This window comes from Anoplophora glabripennis, unplaced genomic scaffold (assembly GCF_000390285.2).
Source record: "Anoplophora glabripennis isolate ALB-LARVAE unplaced genomic scaffold, Agla_2.0 scaffold1929, whole genome shotgun sequence".
Lineage (NCBI taxonomy): Eukaryota > Metazoa > Arthropoda > Insecta > Coleoptera > Cerambycidae > Anoplophora > Anoplophora glabripennis.
This window is the reverse complement of record NW_019418016.1, coordinates 20,905-25,713: the sequence shown is the minus strand read 5'-3', so window position 1 is coordinate 25,713 and position 4,809 is coordinate 20,905. Positions and strand designations below refer to the sequence as shown.

The 4,809-nt window shown below is 44.8% G+C and overlaps 1 non-coding gene across 1 annotated transcript; it reads right to left on the bottom strand.

The window, feature by feature from the left end:
* Window positions 1-3,858: 3,858 nt before the first annotated feature.
* On the bottom strand, window positions 3,859-3,930 carry Trnat-ugu. The gene has a single exon. It is a non-coding gene; the product is annotated as a tRNA-Thr (tRNA).
* Between the last annotated feature and the right edge of the window lie 879 nt (window positions 3,931-4,809).

Here is a 4,809-nt window from a genome sequence, read left to right as displayed (position 1 = left end):
GCCTACGTGGGGGATCTTGCATACCTACGTGGAGATACCTGTATGGGGGCCCTAAGGGGCAAAGCCCTAGGTGGGGCAAACTGCCAGGTCGGGGTCCCAGGAAGCACACGCCTAAGTGGGAGCCCTAGGGAGCACGCGCCTACATGGGGATTCTGCATACCTACGTGGGTATACCTGCATGGGGGCCCGAGGGGGCAAAGCCCTAGGTGGGGCAAAGTCCTAGATGACTACATTTTGAATTTCCCGCAATTTTTTCCCCGCCAAAAATGTTGCGCTCTGATTGGCTGGCGGGGAAGGGGAGGGGGAAAGGTGGAGGAGTGGGGGGTGGTCTCAAGTGCCGCCTTACCTACTAAGGGCTTACGGAGGTCTTATTACTGAATGGATTTTATTGAGCAGTGGACTGGTGATGCACGGCATGAAGTAGTGCCGTGGTTGGAGGGTTCGGCCGAGATCGCGGGGACACCTTTGGCGGCAGCTATGAAGACGTGAAAACCTATTATGGCTTAGCTGGCCGTTAGTAGTCGCGCGATTCGGCTCGAATTTGGATATGACAACCACCTAGGGATACTCTAGTGTGGTTGAAGGGTTCGGCCGCGATCGAATGAGTGGAACGGCTGAAAACGCGGAAAACGTGAAATCCACGTTTCCTCTTATAACGGCGTTTTGGCTCATTCGTTTCGGACGAAAATTTAGTGAGATAATGCCAGCTACTTGAGTAGTGCTGCATTAAATTTTAACACCGATCGCTCAATAACTTTTGGAGTTATTGGCGATAGCGTCCTTGATCATTTCGAAAGTGGTGAAATTTCTGCTGACTGTTTCCAAATATCGCCTTGAAGCGTCCCGGGGTTCGACTGCAGGTTGCGAGAGTAGCGGCAGTGACATTGGAAACATCGGTGAAATTGGTCGCTCTGGAAGCGCTATCACCGGGAGGATCGATGTCTGAAGACTCTCATAGAGGCTTTTTCATTTTGCCCTGCCGACGGCGATTGAATTTGCAACCGTGGCGGGTTTTTGGTTTGGATTAGATAGGTAGGTGAATATGATTGTTTCGCCTCCTTCCCAATTCAGCGATCTCCGGCATATCCGTAGGTACAAGACTACTTCTATGAATATACTGGGTGTTCAGAAATCCTGAAGCTCGCTCGAATGGTGGAATACGACATCGGTGTTCTCGACGCGCCTCGCGAAGAAGGCCGTCTGACCCTCCAACTCTACCGTTGGGAATTCTATTGTCATCAAATGTATAGGCGAGTTGCGGGGCGTAGTGGGGTCGATCCAACTCCAATTCTCCTCCCGCACCTAGTCCTACATCCACGGTTGCATCTCGATCTCCATCTAACGCCCCCTCTAATGAGTCCGTAGTTGTTAAAGATTCGTGTAATCGTTCCTCGTCCAGATTGGGTTCGGGACGTAATGCGCAAGCGTTATGAACCGGTCTGGTAGTCATATTTATACGTTAATAACACCAATTACTCAAAATACAACGTAAATGTTCAAATTTAATTAAATTTATTTAATCAGCAGAATGTCAATAGATCCGGATTAATTCACCGTTAACGTCGCGGTCATGTAATGTTTTCACCTCAGTTTCGAATACGTAGAGTTTTAAATTCCGGGACAATATTTACCTTAATTATTAAATATTGACTAAGTTTCCAATACATATCACCGCAGGAAGACGTTCCTGGCGTATTTCAATGCTTAGCAAGGTAATTTCAAATTTCACCTATGTTTCTAATAGCAATGGTATTCACGAAAAACGACAAAGTTCTACTTATACTCGTACGGTTCAATCACCAAAACGCGCACTAACCTATTACTAGTGTTTAGAAAGTCCTTACTAACAAAAGTTTCACCTCAGTTCTGAATATCCGGTCCCAAAAATATTCTACGATTCTACGGTGCAAATTCGCCTAAGTTTCCAACGTAAGGTCGGCACTACTACTAACTCGCGGTTAAGATTAATTTTCAATAAAGTTTTATATCACACCTCTTTTAATTTATCCAGAGGTNGCGGTTAAGATTAATTTTCAATAAAGTTTTATATCACACCTCTTTTAATTTATCCAGAGGTGAATAAAGATTTCCCAAAGCAACAGTTTTCATACAGTTTTATTATACGGAGTTATAATTGTCTATTTCTTCGTAATTTACTACTACGGTTCAAATTTCGCTACAGTTTTGAATACCTCAAACGTGGTGACAGGATATTAGATAAACAAACGGGCACTTACCGTCCGCGCTACGATCTGTCATCGCTTCCCAGGTCTCTCGAACTCACTGTTCACTCGGTTTTTAAATTTATTTACAGTAATTATTATTAATGCAAGGTTCACTTGGTAATAAATACTCAAAAGTTTTTCTTTCTTTTCAGATTAGGTGCAGAGAAGCCACGACCCACCAAGAAGTCATTAGGATAAAAAACAAAGATGGACGTGGATCAACTATACTCATGTATTGGTAAGTTATTTTTACTACACTTTCCTCATAGGAATCAGGTAAGACTCGTGGTAGACCTAATTGCTACTAATGGTTTTTTAAATTCTACGAGGTTGTGGCTGACAACCTCGAACTACTGGATTCTGAATGTTGATAATATTATTCCAAAACACAACTATAAGTTTACACTGCATAAACTAAGCTAAAATTTCTCTAGAAAACAAAATTGTTTCAACACAATTCAAAATCTCCTCATACGTGTATGACATCAGATAGAAAAATGCGCTCCCGACCTAAGGACGGGTCAGTATTTTTACCGGAATTTCAATGGCCACGCCTCACAACCGGGTTTGGGCCAATCACAACCGTTCTTAACAAAATTCACAGATTTTGTCGCGGTCTCTCCGGTTCGGGCCCGCGACATCGGTGTAACGCCGCCGCTCCCCTATGCCGTAACTTGGGGGTGGCGAAGTCCACCCCGGCGCGGTTAAGCGTGCCCCGCTAGCTCGAATGCCGGTTAAAACTCCCTCTCGTGCGCGCTGGTCACCGACGCCGTACGATGCGATGTATCCTGGGTCCATAGACGCGAAAACCGTTGCGAAATTCTTTTTAAAACGCAGACTAAGTCCACGAATTCTTTATAAGTTATCCTAAGATAACTGGGGGGTGAAGCTATTTACAGCTAACTTCAAACTTGGATCTAAGATCTCTTTTCAACTCGGTTTAGGGTTGTTCTTTTCCCTTGGAGATTTATGTTTGTTTTTCTCCCAATTTTCTTTTGGCCTTTTTTTCTTTCTTTTTTTATTTGTCTTTACTTTCCCAAATGAACTTTATTTTTCTTTTATTCCCTTTTTTTCTCTTTTTCTTATCCAAAGAAATAAACTTATATGTTCCCCTTATTATTACTACCTAGGTCCCAGACCTATTAATAAAACGAATTCTTATCTTTAAGTACACCAGGAGAACTTAGCCAAAGCCTCTCTGGGGAGCTCTGTGCACAACGATGCCCTGAATCGAAGTGAGCTCCCGGCCTGCGTATAGCTCGCTTTTATATGTTTCGGTGCGGTATAGCTAGGCTCCGCCCACCGCACCGAAAACTCGACCTTATGTGACATCGGCGGTTATTTAATGAATAGCGGTCGGACCGCGGACTGGACGTCGAGTGCGCTGCAGCCTGCTGTTCAAAAAGGCCGCTGGCAGGAAATCACGGGGCGCAATATTGGATTTTTTTGCGTCCCGTGACAGCGCCTACGTGGAAGTCTGCTGGATTTGCGGAATGCATATAAAATTTTGTACTTTGTTATAAAGAACTTGGTGCTACTGTGAAAATTTAACTCTATTATAATAGGCTATAAAAGTAAAATAATAAATATATATTTCTTGTTTCATTTTTCCATACACCTATCAAAAATCAATTGCCTCCTGTGAGATTTGAACTCACGACCCCTGGTTTACAAGACCAGTACTCTACCACTGAGCTAAAGAGGCTCATGTTAGGTTTACTAGCAAGCCTGCATATTAGGTTAGAATTTTTGCTAACACTACAATTATAAAGGAAATAATATATCAGGTTACAGTTTATGCTGAAAAACCGGTCTGAACCAGTAGAAACTTGACCTCGAATGATGCAATACCGGGTTTGGGCCAATCACAACCGTTCTTAACAAAATCCACAGATTTTGTTGCGGTCTCCGGTTCGGGCCAGCGACACCACGCCCCTTCGGAGACTGCTGGTGAGTCTTGTCTACCAGGAGTCTTTTCACAACTAAATAATAAAATTGGTTACATAACAACAACATTTACAAAAATTTATACAGTAATACAACCCCACTGATAAGGCTTTATGGATACAGGCCTACAATGGCCACAGCTGTACTAGGTTTAACCCCGACTTCCTCTTCCGGTAGGTCTTCAATAGTTGTAGTTCTTCTTCCATCGCATGCTCGGGACGATGCGGCTAACTGCTGTCTACTCAAGCCCGACGGTCCGGGTTGGGAGAATTCTGGAAAAGTCGGACGCTTTGAATCCGTACGAAACGAGGGGCATGCATATACTTGCCTAGTATGTTGCGATGACTTGGCCTCCTCGTCTCCACGGCGACGAGGTGGTCCTCCATCTTCCTCCGGGTCGTCGGGGTAAGCATATGAATCTGAAGCCTCTCCATCGTCGGACTCATCAGAAACGTCGTCGTTTCGTTGGGGTTCCTCTACTAGCTCTGGTGCCATGACCTCTGGTTCCTCCGCGGCTCTGGCCTCTGGTTCGTGTAGGGGGTCTCTGTCGGGATCTCGCCACTGGGGTTCGTTGGTCCACGGACGCAGGTCGCCGACGTGTACTAATACCGGCGAATCACGGCGATTGGTCTTGTAC